The sequence below is a fragment of the Rhinoderma darwinii genome, chromosome 11 (genome assembly GCF_050947455.1).
Source record: "Rhinoderma darwinii isolate aRhiDar2 chromosome 11, aRhiDar2.hap1, whole genome shotgun sequence".
NCBI classification, from domain to species: domain Eukaryota; kingdom Metazoa; phylum Chordata; class Amphibia; order Anura; family Rhinodermatidae; genus Rhinoderma; species Rhinoderma darwinii.
The window spans coordinates 85888854-85904609 of NC_134697.1; the positions used below are offsets into that span (position 1 = coordinate 85888854).

Consider the following 15756-nt stretch of genomic DNA (forward strand, 5'->3'; position numbering starts at 1 on the left):
GTCTACCCCAATTCCGGTAACTTCCCCCTTCTGATCGGTTACTGAACCTGTTGCTGGAGTAGCGGCGGCTTTCGTTCTGGCGTTGCTCCATATCTTCCATTTTCTGGCACATTTTACTGAGGCTCTTGGTGAGGACAGCAATTTGGTCCCTCAGTTCACCAACTGGATCTTGAGCTTGCATGTGAGCACACTGAGCTAGTGCAACTTGACTTCCCGCTGCTGTAGGATGATCTACTTGCGACTCCATAGGAGTCTCTATGGAATAGGGGAAAACTTTGGCTTGAACCGCTGCGGCTTCAGTCCCCAGGATTCTAATTGCGAGCTCTTTAAAGTCCAAGAAGATACAGCTTGGGTTCTGGGAGGCCAACATTCTGAGCTGACTTTTAAGAGCTTCAGATGCAGCTCCTTCAACAAACTGCTCCCTTAAGGCCTTGTCAGCCTCTGCAGCCTCTAAGGGTATGTTCACACGGCGGGGGTCCGTAACGGCTGAAATTACGGGGATGTTTCAGCCTGAAAACATCCCCGTAATTTCAGCCGTACCGGCATGTGCAGGCGCTTGAACGCCGCGTCAATTACGGCCGTAATTAGCGCTGCTATTCATTGGAGTCAATGAATAACGGCTCCAATTACGGCCAAAGAAGTGACAGGTCACTTCTTCTACGCGGGCGTCTATTTACGCGCCGTCATTTGACAGCGGCGCGTAAATATACGCCTCGTGTGAACAGACAAACGTCTGCCCATTGCTTTCAATGGGCAGATGTTTGTCAGCGCTATTGAGGCGCTATTTTCGGGCGTAAATCGGGGCATAAACGCCCGATTTACGTCCGTAAATAGGCCGTGTGAACATACCCTCAGGGTTCTACTTGCATAATTGCCCGCTGGGCCTCCTGCAGGGATAAAGCAAAGTCTCTCAATGACTCACCGGGCTGCTGCTTCTTTCCAAAGAACCTCATCTTGAGCTCTGCCACAGTCCTTACTTCAAATGTGGCACGCAATCGGTCCAGTATCTGTTCCACTGTTTTTTTCTCTGTTCTGGGCCAGGATTTCACTTCTCTTAATGCTGCGCCCTCTAGTTGTCCTATGAATATCTCAACCCTCTGGTCTGTTGAGACAGGATACAAACGGAACATGGACAGCATCTTCTCTTTGAATTCCCTCAGGGAATGAACTTCGCCTTTGTAGCGAGGAAACCATGGTGCTCCAAAGTAATAGGGCATAGTGAGTGGCATCACTTGTGCTGTTGGAGGTGACCCACTGGGGCTTGGAGAGCCGTTATCTCCGTCATCAGACATTTTCTGCAATAAGTCCTACAGTAACCCCTAGCAACGGGTGTTCAATTTCAGGCTATGCACTAAGCCTCTTTTCCGGATATCTTTTCCGGTGTCTCTACACTGTTAACTGCCACTTTTTACTTTAAATCTCATTTACTGGCCTATTCAGGCACTCACCAGCTTTCTCTTAGCTGCTCCGCTGTTTTCGCGGGTTCTGTTGCGCAGTTCCTTGCCACTTCCAATATGGCGGCGACTTGGCGGGAAACTTTTATTCCGGCTGTAGCGAAATGTCTGTAACTCTGCTCCGGCTGTGGCGCATCAGCGCTGACTTAGTTCATAAGGCACAGAGGCCATAGAGATCCTGTTCGTGACGCCAAAATTATAAGTGGTGGCCCGTGGGTGGCGGGGGATGCAGGAACCCAAACTGGTGGATACTGGGCTCTCTGTCTTGTGTCACGGTGGTATTTTGCCTTGCAGGCCTTCCCACCTCCCAGGGACACACACACACAGTGATGAGGGGGCTGCACAAGATGATGATGATGACTGTTGTTTCCCCCGGGGCACTCCCTTGGTGGCTGACTCCTGTCTGGTGTTATTTGGGGTGCCCTTGGTGTAGAGTGCAAATAGAAGACAGGAGACGGTGGTGGCAGTTAATCAGGAGAGCTTGCATGCACACTTTTACTTTTCAAGATGGAGATTGTACAATACAAATATGTCATCCAAATTCAGCTCAATCAGTGTAGCCCAATGCTAAATGCAGGAGTGCTATTATCTCTCTACTCACAGTCTCTCTTTCTGGACTCTTCTGGCTCCTTGAGCTGTTATTCCAATAAATCTCTTTAGGCCTGTCTTTCTCTGTAATCCGAAAATGGCTGAACTCAGGAGCACCTTCACTGTGCTTCCTGCTGCATCCACTCCTAGCTCACCACTGCCCTCACTCACTCTAACCACTCCCTAATTAACTCCTTCCAGCTTCTGTTACATTATAGAAAACCACTCCGCATAGGCTGAAACACAATGTCATAACATTTCTGGACCTGTAGATGGCAGCATAACACAACACATGAAGACAAACATAGTTTTCATAGTAGTGCTCCTGTGGGACACTACATGAACATACCCTAAGGGCTTAAAATGTCAGGGAAATAGCCCCAATACATATGTGTCCGCCTAAAAAAAAGTGTGTATATGAGACAGCATAGCATATCTATAGCACTACGACCCTATAAACTATGGATAGGATTAGATACAGAGGCTCAGCAGATAGTATCACACATGATAGGATTAGATACAGTGGCTCAGCAGACAGTATCACACATGATAGGATTAGATACAGTGGCTCAGAAGGCAGTATCACACATGATACGATTAGATACAGGGCCCAGCAGACAGTACCACACATGATAGAATTAGATACAGTGGCTCAGCAGACAGTACCACACATGATAGGATTAGATACAGTGGCTCAGAAGGCAGTATCACACATGATAGGATTAGATAAAGTGGCTCAGCAGACAGTATCACACATGATCGTATTAGATATAGGGCCCAGCAGACAGTATCACACATGATCGGATTAGATATAGGGCCCAGCAGACAGTATCACACATGATCGGATTAGATATAGGGCCCAGCAGACAGTATCACACAAGATACGATTAGATACAGGGCCCAGCAGACAGTATCACACATGATTGGATTAGATACAGTGGCTCAGCACAAACAGTACCACCGATGATAGGATTAGATACAGTGGCTCAGAAGGCAGTATCACACATGATAGGATTAGATACAGTGGCTCAGCAGACAGTATCACACATGATCGTATTAGATATAGGGCCCAGCAGACAGTATCACACATGATCGGATTAGATATAGGGCCCAGCAGACAGTATCACACATGATCGGATTAGATATAGGGCCCAGCAGACAGTATCACACAAGATACGATTAGATACAGGGCCCAGCAGACAGTATCACACATGATTGGATTAGATACAGTGGCTCAGCAGAAAGTACCACACATGATAGGATTAGATACAGTGGCTCAGAAGGCAGTATCACACATGATCGTATTAGATATAGGGCCCAGCAGACAGTATCACACATGATCGGATTAGATATAGGGCCCAGCAGACAGTATCACACATGATCGGATTAGATATAGGGCCCAGCAGACAGTATCACACAAGATACGATTAGATACAGGGCCCAGCAGACAGTATCACACATGATTGGATTAGATACACAGCTCAGCAGACAGTATCACACATGATTGGATTAGATACAGGGCCCAGCTCGCTGACATTGCGGCTCCAGCGCTGGACCCAGGATAGGTAAGAATAATAATTTTGCTTCTTTATGTGTTACTGATTATTTTTGTGTGTTTGTGTTTTTTTACAGGTTCGGTTGTTGGACTTCGGATTCGAGGACTTCAATGACAGCGTTTTTTTTATTCTCAATAAAATGGTTAATGAGGGTTGTGTTTTTTTATTTCAATAAAATATTTTTTCTATGTGCTTGTATCATTTTAAACTTTATTATCACCGCCTTAGTAATGGCCGCTGGCTGATTGACAACCTCCATTACTAAGGCGCAGCTTAATGTTAGCCGGTGCAGAGGCTACACTAACCCCCATTATTACCCCGGTACCCACCGCCACCAGGAGTACTGGGAAGAGCCGGGTACGAACCAGTACCCGTCCATCTGTAGTGACGGGCAGGCACCAGGGCGGCCGCAGGCTGGTAGCATTAGGCTGGGGAAGGCCAAAAACAGTGGCCCTTCCCACCCTTGTAATGCTGCCTGCTGCTGCTGTGTTGTATCTGGCTGGTTATGAAAATAGGGGGGGACCCCACATCGTTCTTGCCAATTATTTTTTATTTATTTATTTTTTTTTTAATTACGTGGGGTCCCCCCATTTTTCATAACCAGCCAGATACAATAAAGCAGCAGCAGCCTAGCATTACCAGGGTAGGAAGTGCCACTGTATCTGGCCTTTCCCCTCCTGATAATACCAGCCTGCGGCCACCCCAGTGGCCGACCATCACTACAGATGGTCAAGTACTGGATCATACCCGGCTCTTCCCAGCACCCCTGGTGGCGGTGGGTACCGGGGTAATAAAGGGGGTTAGTGTTAGCCTCTGCATCCGCTAACACTAAGCCCCGCCTTAGCAATGGATGCTGTCAATCAGCCGGCGGCCATTACTAAGGCGGTAGTAATATAGTTTAAAAAAAAAACACAAAGACATAGAAAAAATATTTTATTGAAATAAAAAAAAAAAAAACCCACACAACCCTCGTTAACCATTTTATTGATAATAAAAAAAAAAGCTGTCATCGAACTAGTCCTGGAATCCGACGTAGTCCAACGACCGAACCTGTAAGAAAACACACAAAAAATGATTAGTAACACGTGTGTTAGGCTTAGATACAGGGCTCATGTGTGATACTGTCTGTGGGACCCTGTATCTAAGCCTACCACAACGTAGTATAAGATTACTGTGTGCTGGGGCCCTGTATCTAAACCTACAGTGTGGTAGGCTTATATACAGGGCCCATCAGACAGGATCACACATGGGCCATGTATCTAAGCCTACCATGTGATTGGCTTAGATACAGGGCCCAGCAGACAGGATCACGCATGGGCCATGTATCTAAGCCTACCATGTGATTGGCTTAGATACAGGGCCCAGCAGACAGGATCACACATGGGCCATGTATCTAAGCCTACCATGTGATTGGCTTAGATACAGGGCCCAGCAGACAGGATCACACATGGGCCATGTATCTAAGCCTACCATGTGATTGGCTTAGATACAGGGCCCAGCAGACAGGATCACACATGGGCCATGTATCTAAGCCTACCATGTGATTGGCTTAGATACAGGGCCCAGCAGACAGGATCACACATGGGCCATGTATCTAAGCCTACCATGTGATTGGCTTAGATACAGGGCCCAGCAGACAGGATCACACAATCTGTGATCCTGTCTCATGGGCCCCCTAAGCCTGCTACATCGTAGGCTTAGGGGTTGTGCAGTCCCTAAACATTGATGGCCTATCCTCAGGATAGGCCATCAATAGCTGATGTGTCTCCCGGGACCCGCCAATCAGCTGTTTTGAAGGGGCCGCAGCACTCGTACGAGAGCTGCGGCCCCTTCATTTCACTACTCGCTCACACGGTGAATCGCCGACACGGATTCACAGTGTGACCGGAATGAAGTGACCGGAATGAAGGGGAGCAGCTCTCGTACGAGTGCTGCGGCCCCTTCAAAACAGCTGATTGGCGGGTCCCGGGAGTCGGTCCCCGCCAGTCAGGGCTAACCTTACCTTCCTCTTCGGCCGCGGCGGGAGTTCTGTCGTCTCGATGCTGTGCGCGGCGCATAGCGCTGTGACGTCAGGACCTCCGCTGCGATCCGGAACCAGGAAGGTAAGTAAAGTATGTTACTATAGTAACAGGGGCCCGCGGCCCGAGTTACTATAGTAACTTTTTATTGATGTGGTGCGGGGGGCCTTAGGCCCCCCTGGCTTCGGGGCCCGGTCGCAATTGCGACCGCTGCGACCCCTATAGCTACGCCAGTGCCTGTTCCTTCCTATTACCGGCATTATGTCCCTGTTCCTTCATATTACCGGCATTATGTCCCTGTTCCTTCATATTACCGGCATTATGTCTCTGTTCCTTCATATTACCGGCATTATGTCCCTGTTCCTTAATATTACAGGCATTATTTCCCTGTTCCTTCATATTACCGGCATTTTGTCCGTGTTCCCTCATCTTACCGGCATTATGTCCTTGTACCTTCCTCTTACCGGCATTATGTCCCTGTTCCTTCATATTACCGGCATTATGTCCCTGTTCCTTCATATTACCGGCATTATGTCCCTGTTCCTTCATATTACCGGCAATTTATCCCTGTTCCCTCATCTTACCGGCATTTTGTCCCTGTTCCCTCATATTACCGGCATTTTGTCCGTGTTCCCTCATCTTACCGGCATTATGTCCTTGTACCTTCCTCTTACCGGCATTATGTCCCTGTTCCTTCATATTACCGGCATTATGTCCCTGTTCCTTCATATTACCGGCATTATGTCCCTGTTCCTTCATATTACCGGCAATTTATCCCTGTTCCTTCATCTTACCGGCATTTTGTCCCTGTTCCCTCATCTTACCGGCATTATGTCCCTGTTCCTTCATATTACCAACATTATGTCCCTGTTCCTTCATATTACAGGCATTTTGTCCCTGTTCCTTCATATTACCAACATTATGTCCCTCTTCCTTCATATTACCGGCATTATGTCCTTGTTCCTTCATATTACAGGCATTATGTACCTGTTCCTTCATCTTACCGGCATAATGTCCCTGTTCCCTCATCTTACCGGCATTATATCCCTGTTCCTTCATATTTTCGGCATTACCTCCCTGTTCCTTCATATAACAGGCATTACGTCCCTGTTCCTTCATATTACCAACATTATGTCCCTGTTCCATCCTATTACCGGCATTATGTCCCTGTTCCTACATATTACAGGCATTATTTCCCTGTTCCTTCATATTACCGGCATTATGTCCCTGTTCCTACATATTACAGGCATTATGTCCCTGTTCCTTCATATTATAGGCATTATTTCCCTGTTCCTTCATATTACCGGCATAATGTCCCTGTCCCCTCATATTACTGCCATTATGTCCCGTGTAGGAGGGCACAGGGACATAATGCCGGTAATATGTCCCTGTTCCCTCATCTTCGAGGCATTATGTCCCTGTTCCTTCATATTATCGGCATTATATCCCTGTTCCTTCATATCACAGGCATTTTGTCCCTGTTGCTTCATAATAACGGCATTATGTCCATGTTCTTTCATATTACCGGTATTATGTCCCTGTTCCTTCATATTACAGGCATTATGTCCCTGTTCCTTCATATTACCGGCATTACGTCCCTGTTCCTTTAAATTTCCGTCATTATGTCCCTGTTCCTTCATATTACCGGCATTATGTCCCTGTTCCCTCATCTTACCAGCATTATGTCCCTGTTCCTTCATATAACAGGCATTATGTCCCTGTTCCTTCATATTACCGGCATTATGTCCCTGTTCCTTCATATTACCGGCATTATGTCCCTGTTCCCTCATCTTACCAGCATTATGTGCCTGTTCCTTCATATTACCGGCATTATGTCCCTGTTCCTTCATATTACAGGCATTATGTCCCTGTTCCTTCATATTACCGGCATTATGTCCCTGTTCCTTCATATTACCGGCATTATGTCCCTGTTCCTTCATATTACCGGCTTTATGTCCCTGTTCCTTCATATTACTGGCATTATGTCCCTGTTCCTTCATATTACCGGCATTATGTCCCTGTTCCCTCCTATTACCGCATTATGTCCCTATTCTATTACAGCGTGTAGAAGAAATCAGAGACTGCTCCTCCAATAACCAGGCAATTACAATAACGACTAAACACACTAGAGTTTGCGGGTACAATAACCGTGCACCAAAAAAAAGAAACAACAAAGTTTGCTCCACCTGTAATACAATAACCCGGAACAGACTAGCAACTATAGTCTACTTCACCTGTAATACAATAATCCGGCACAGACAAGAAGCTATAGTCTGCTCCACCTGTATTACAATAACCCAGAACAGACTAGCAACTATAGTCTGCTCCACCTGTAATACAATAACCCGGAACAGACTAGCAACTACAGTTTGCTTCAAATGTAACACAATAACCCCGCTCTGTGGAAATCCCTGACATCGTTGTCCATATATGGACAGTGTTGTCACGGTCTTCCCCAGAGCGGAGTCCCGGGCAGAGCGCTAGTATCGGCTCTGCTCCGGGACTCTGTGGAATTCCGTGACATCGCTGTCCATATATGGACCGAGTCCCGGAGCAGAGCCGATACTAGCGCTCTGCTCGGGACTCCGCTCTGGGGAAGACCGTGACAACACTGTTCATATATGGACAGCTATGTCAGGGATTCTACAGTGTTGTCAGGGTCTTCCCCAGAGCGGAGTCCCGGGTAGAGCGCTAGTATAGGCTCTGCGCCAGGACTCTGTGGAATCCCCTGACATCGCTGTCCATATATAGACATGCAATGTCTAGGGCTTTCCTAGAGCCGGAGTCCAAGGCAGAGCGCTAGTATAGGCTCTGCTCCGGGATTCTGTGACATCACTGTCCATATATGGCATTGTGGCAGTATATACAGAGGGCACTGTGGCAGCAGCTACAGAGGACACTGTGGCAGCAGCTACAGAGGACACTGTGGCAGCAGCTACAGAGGACACTGTGGCAGTATCTATAGGTGGTGTGTGGCAGTATCTACAGAGGACACTGTGGCAGCATCTACAGAGGGCACTGTGGCATTATCTATGGGTGATGTGTGGCAGTATCTACAGAGGACACTGTGGCAGCATCTACAGAGGGCACTGTGGCATTATCTATGGGTGATGTGTGGCAGTATCTACAGAGGGCTCTGTGGCATTATCTACGGGTGGTGTGTGGCAGTATCTACAGAGGACACTGTGGCAGCATCTACAGAGGGCACTGTGGCATTATCTATGGGTGATGTGTGGCAGTATCTACAGAGGACACTGTGGCATAATTTACAGAGGGCACTGTGGCAGCATCTACCGAGGGCTCTGTGGCACTATATTAAAAGGGGCTGCCCAATCATGGCATTTGTGTGTCTGCCAAACGCTTAGCGACACTTAATTGCTTAAATGCAGCCCGTCAACTTCTATTTATTCCTATATGTGGCCCACTTACCCGGCCGAGTTTGAGACCCCTGAACTGGAGGCTGTTCCACTTGTATTACAATAACTAGACGAGACACTAGAGTCTGCTGCTACTCTTCTACAATAAACCAGCACAGATGAGACACCACAGTATGCTAATCATGTGTAACAATAACAAGACATACAAAACACCATAGTCTGCTCCGCCTGTACTACAATAACTTGACAGAGAACACACTACAGTCTGCTTCACCTGTATTACAATTACACGACATACACTCAAGACACCAGAGTCTTCTTCACCTGGATTACAGGGTAACTGAACGGTCAAATAAATTCTGACAGGTGATAGTGACGGCAGTGCTCCGACCCCCAAACTTCTGACACCCCGCCCGATCGCTAAGCCAATCAACGGAAGGGATTGGTAATGTGAATTTGCTGAGAGAAACGCCCCGGAAGTGACATGTCTTACAGTTCTCTCTCTGGTCCTCCCAGGGTCTATATAAAGATGCGCCCCGCGGTTGTCGCTGCAATAGTTCTCTTTAGCTCCAGCTTACAGGATGTCTGGTCCTGGTAAAGGAGGGAAAGGGCTGTGCCAAGGGGCACAGGAAGGTGCTCCGTGATAACATCCAGGGCATCACCAAGCCTGCAATCCGCCGTCTAGTCCGCAGGGGAGGCGTCAAACGCATCTCCTGTCTCATCTATGAAGAGACTTGCGGCGTCCTGAAGGTTTTCCTGGAGAACGTCATCCGTGACGCCGTCACCTACACCGAGCACGCTAAGAGGAAGACCGTCACCGCTATGGACGTGGTGTACGCGCTCAAATGCTAGGGCCGCACACTGTACGGCTTCGGAGGTTAATTCCGCTCCTGCTCAGCTCCATCTTACACAACACAAAGGCTCTTCTCAGAGCCGCCACATCCTCTATAGATCAGCTATGATGTCTGCTGGTGACCGCTCGTTTATAATCTGAGCAGCGATCTTCTACTTCTATATACACGGGGGTAGGGGCTTCAGTATCACGTCGGTCTTCCAGTGAGGTGCCGGATATGTGGACCGCAGTGTGTCCCCTAATGTAATCCAGGTGAAGAAGACTATGTCGTGTAATTGTAATACAGATGAAGCAGACTGCAGTGTCTTGTCTGTCAAGTTATTGTAGTACAGGTGGAGCAGACTGTGGTGTTTTGTATGTCTTGTTAGGGTATGTTCACACGACCTATTTTCAGACGTAATTAAGGCGTATTACGCCTCGAATTACGCCTGAAAAGACTGCTCCATTACGTCTGCAAACATCTGCCCGTTGCTTGCAATGGGTTTTACGATGTTCTGCGCAGACGAGGTGTAATTTTACCCGTCGCTGTCAAAAGACGGCATGTAAAAATACACCCGCGACAAAGAAGTGCAGGACACTACTTGGGACATTTTTGGAATCGTTATTCATTGACTTCAATGAAGAACAGCTCCAATTACATCCGTAAAAGTTGCCGCGAAAAACGTGAGTACTTGCAATTACGTCTGAAATTCAGGAGCTGTTTTCGCCTGAAAACCGCTCCGTAATTTCAGACGTATTTTGTGTTTGCGTGTGAACATATCCTTATTGTTACACATGTTTAGCAGACTGTGGTGTCTCGTCTGTGCTGGTTTGTTGTAGAAGAGTAGCAGCAGACTCATTGGCGTAACTACCGCGGTAGCAGCCTCTACGGGGCCTGCGGCTTGTGGGGGCCAGTGCCGCCAGCTGACACGCTCCCCCCATATGCTCGGTGGTGCCGCTAGCAGCCGTTATGGCTAGTACAGCGGTAGTGCTGCTATTATGGGGCCCACGCCTCCGAGCCTCTAACAAGTATGGGCAGGACGACACAGGCCCTCTCATGCCCGTAGACGTCGCTACCACCGGAGGGTATCCCAGTGCTAGCGACAGTCAAATACATGCATTAGCGCTGAATGGCCGGGCATGTTTCGTGCTTGACCATTAAGCGCCTTACAATGACACTGATTGGCTAGCGGCGCGATTACATCATCGCGCCGCTTCCGTGCTTGAAAGGTGCTGATTGACGGGGCAAGTCATTCTGCCCCACCAATCAGCGTCATTGAACGACGTGTCGTTCAGCTCCTGCAGACCTGCTCAGAAGAGAGCATGTCTGCATTGTCAGCGGACAGGGTGGGAACGGGGTCATGTGAGTATGTAAAGTTTTTTTCTCATAAATCTGAGTAGCATTATCTATAGTGGGGGCTCTATCTACAGGGGGGTCGTCTATATGTGGGCCACTATATACAGGGGGGTCTATATGTGGGGATGTGGGGCACTATATACAGGGGAGGGTCTAGATGTGGGGATGTGGGGCACAATCTACAGGGGGGTCTATATGTGGGGGATGTGGGCCACTATATACAGGGCGGTCTATATTTGGGCCACTATATACTGGGGTGGTCTATATGAGGGCCACTACATACAGGGGGTCTATATTTGGGCCACTGTCTACAGGGGGGTCTATATGTGGAGATGTGGGCCACTATATACAGGGGGGTCTATATTTGGGCCACTGTCTACAGGGGGGTCTATATGTGGGGATGTGGGGCACTATTTACAGGGGGTCTATATGCGGGGAACTATATGCGGGGAACTATATACAGGGGAGCTATGTGTGAGACTATACAGGGCTGGGCTATATGTAGAGCACTATCTATAGGGGAGCTATTTTTTTAGGGCACTCTCTATAGGGGTGGGCTATATGTGGGACACTATATGCAGGGTGGCTATATGTAGGGCACTGTTTACAGGGGTGGGCTATATTTGGGACACTATATACAGGAGGAGCTATATGTGAGACTATCTACAGATGTGGGCTATACATTGGGCACTGTCTATAGGGGAAGCTATATGTATGGTGGCTTAGTGGTTAACACTATTGCCTTGCAGCTCTGGAGTCCATATGTGGGCACTATCTACAGAGGGCTGTATGTGGGACACTATCTACAGGGGCTTCTATGTAGGTCACTTTCTACAGAGGCTCTATGGGGGTCACTATTTATAGGGGGCTATGTGGGCACTATTTACAGGGGGCTATGGCGGCACTATTTACAGGGGGCACGGTGTGTGTGACAGTGTATGGTACGATTATAGTCAGGGACACAGTGTATGGCGCTATTATAGTTAGAGGTGCAGTGTATGGCGCTTTATTATATTTAGAGGTGTTGAGAATTTTGGAAGTGAGAAGCTGAAGATATCTGAGCGGAAAACTGCAGAAATGGGTCATGGCTGCTAGAAATCCATCATAGAGGTCTGGACCGGAGAAAGAAGAGAAGAACTCGAATCTGAGACGTCACCGGTGAGTCACTTAATGTGAATGTTTATTCTTCCTCTAATTAGCACTGTAGTCACTGTATGATCTGCAGCGAGATGATGGGTGGTATGATATTTTTTGTGTGAAACAGCATCTCCCAGAATATCCTCACCATTGTTCAAGCCATTCTGGGAGCTGTAGTTTTACACCGTACAAACCTATACGGCAGGGGTTGCACTAAATTGAGCTGTATTTGATCCGGTGTTGTATATATGTACTACTCTTGGTTCTAATGCTGTATGTAAGTACTGAGCTTGGTTCTGGTGCTGTATATATGTACTGAGCTTTGTTCTGGTGCTGGATGTATTTATGTACTGAGCTTGGTTCTAGTGCTGTATGTATGTACTGAGCTTTGTTCTGGTGCTGTATATATTTCTGAGCTTGGTTCTAGTGCTGTATTTATGGACTGAGCTTGGTTGTGGTTCTGTATTTATGTACTGAGCTTGGTTGTGGTGCTGTATATATGTCAGAGCTTGGTTCTAGTGCTCATTTTATGTACTGAGCTTGGTTCTAGTGCTGTACATATGTACTGAGCTTGGTTGTGGTGCTGTATATATGTCGGAGCTTGGTTCTAGTGCTCTTTTTATGTACTGAGCTTTGTTCTAGTGCTGTATATATGTACTGAGCTTGGGTGTGGTACTGTATATATGTCAGAGCTTGGTTCTATTGCTGTATACATGTACTGAGCTTGGTTCTAGTGCTGTATTTATGTACTGAGCTTGGTTGTGGTACTGTATATATGTCGGAGCTAGGTTGTGGTACTGTATATATGTACTGAGCTTGGTTCTGGTACTGTATATATGTCAGAGCTTGGTCCTAGTGCTCTTTTTATGTACTGAGCTTTGTTCTAGTGCTTTATATATGTACTGAGCTTGGTTGTGGTACTGTATATATGTCAGAGCTTGGTTCTAGTGCTCTTTTTATGTACTGAGCTTGGTTCTATTGCTGTATATATATGTACTGAGCTTGGGTGTGGTACTGTATATATGTCAGAGCTTGGTTCTGGTGCTGTATATATATGTACTGAGCTTGGTTCTATTGCTGTATATAAATATGTACTGAGCTTGGTACTGGTGCTGTATATATGTCAGAGCTTGGTTCTAGTGCTGTAATTATATAGGATATATTTATAACAAAATTACAGGGCAGATGGCATTTTTCTCAATTCATTGTATATTTCATGGGAACCTGTCTGGTAGTTTTAACCCCTTGAACCGTCACCATGCGGTAATACATGATCTGACAGTATTCCCCTGTATGTTTTTTTCAGATGCAGCAAAATCCTTAAAATCCACTTTTAAAACGACGCACACTATATGCTAATTACTCATTAGAGGGTCATGGAGCGGTGCCGATATCCTCACGAGTCACATAGTCCTGCCTCCAAACCCACCTTTTCATGTTTGAGTGATACAATTTTCTCGGATGCGCCATTGCCTTGTGGAACTATACACAAGGGAGAGATGTGTGGCACTATACACAAGGGGGAGCTGTGTGGCACTATACACAAGGGGGAGCTGTGTGGCACTATACACATAGGGAGCTGTGTGACACTATACACATGGGGGAACTGTATGGCACTATACACATAGGGGGGCTGTGTGGCACTATACACATGGGGGAACTGTATGGCACTATTTACAAGGGGGAGGGATGTAGCTCTATCTGCAGGGGGCTGAGTGTGGCACAATCTACAGGTGTCTGTGTGTGGCACTATCTACTAAGGGGGGGCTGTGCTGCACTTTCTACTAAGGGGGGCTGTGTGGCACTATATACAGTGGGGCTTTATGGCATTCTACAAGGGAGAGGTGGGGGTGCTATCTACAAATGGGGTGACACTGTCTATAGGAGGGGCTATATAGCACTGTCTACAGGGGGCTGTATGGCACATTCTACAGGGGGCACTATTTATAAGGGGGGGTCCCGGGCCAAGAGTTTGCTATGGGGCCCAGTCTTTCCTAGTTACGCCCCTCAGCAGACTCTAGTGTCTCGTCTAGTTATATAATGCAAGTGGAACAGCCTCTATAGATGAGGCGCTGCAGGAAAAAACTTACAAATTATAATGTAGAGCGCCACGGTATGGTCACCGCGGGGAACTGTTTACTTTCATGGATGAAGTAATAGCGCCATTATGTGGTCATCGCTGGTACTACTGACTATATTTTACGACCTTATTACTTATGGAAGGCTGCATTGGCTATACGGCGCAATAGCGCCATTGTGTGGTCAATGCTGGGAAATGCTCACTAAATTCATTGTATTGCAGGCAGCCTTAGTGATACCCTAAGCAGCAGCGCCATCGTGTGGTCAATGCTGAGAAATCTCACTAAATTGCATGTAATGCAGGCAGCCTAGTGATACACTGTGCAGCAGCGCCATCTTGTGATCAATGCTGGGAAATGCTCACTTTATTCAATGTAATTCATGCAGCCTTAAAGATACGCCCAGTAGCAGCGCAATCGTGTGGTCGATGCTGAGAAATGCACAATAATTTCAATATAATGCAGGTAGCCTAGTGATACGCTGAGCAGCAGCGCCATCGTGTGGTCGATGCTGAGAAATGCACAATAAATTCAATGTAATTCAGGCAGCCTAGTGATACAAGGAGCAGCAGCGCGCCATCGTGTGGTCACCGCAGGGAACTTTTAACTTTCAAATTATTCCGATATTGTATATATTAATCAATAATCTAGCAATACTGCAGGGAATTTATAGACCTAGTTTTATATGATGCAGACAGCACAAAAGATGTGCAGTAGCAACAGCGGCCTCGTGTGGTCACTGTGGCAACTGTATAGATAGGCCATCTGAGTACCCGGAAGAAAAATGACTGGAACACACAAACAGGAAATGACGTTTATGACTTCTGGGTTGAAGCGAGGCAATCATTCAGGTATTTACAGTCAGAATCTTTCCTGTCCGTTTATTACGTGTCAGTGTGTGACGCATGATGCGGGTAGTATAAACATATTCAGCTTCTTTGTATGTGAGATTTTTACTAAAATGCTTATCAGGCGGATGATGAACGCAGTCTGTACTATGGCCACTAGGTGGTGCTATGACATAACATTATTATATTATTACCATTTACATGTTCCAGAATCAAACCTCACACTTTTTGGAGATATAAAACAGAGATTTGATCTTTTTTCAGAGCCCCTGTGACACCCCCCCCCCCTCTCCTATGTAACCGTGTTAACACCAGTGTAGCCATAAGGGTATGTTCACACAAACTATTTTCAGACGTAATTCAGGCATTTTAGGCTATGTTCACACAGAGTTTTTTGACAAGTTTTTTGATGCGGAAACCGCGCCAAAAAGACTTGTCAAAAACGGCTCGAAAATTCTTCCCATTGATTTCAATGGGAGGAGGAGGTGTCTTTTTCCCGCCAGCGGTAAAA

The 15756-nt window shown here is 46.9% G+C and overlaps 1 protein-coding gene across 2 annotated transcripts in view; it reads left to right on the top strand.

The window, feature by feature from the left end:
- The first annotated feature begins 15170 nt into the window (after positions 1-15170).
- Positions 15171-15756, top strand: part of LOC142663761 (gastrula zinc finger protein XlCGF66.1-like) — a 46339-nt gene continuing 45753 nt past the window's right edge. For both annotated transcript variants that reach the window (XM_075842593.1, XM_075842592.1), the window contains exon 1: positions 15171-15248. The gene's annotated coding sequence lies outside the window, so the exon portion shown is untranslated. The remainder of the gene's footprint in view (positions 15249-15756) is intronic.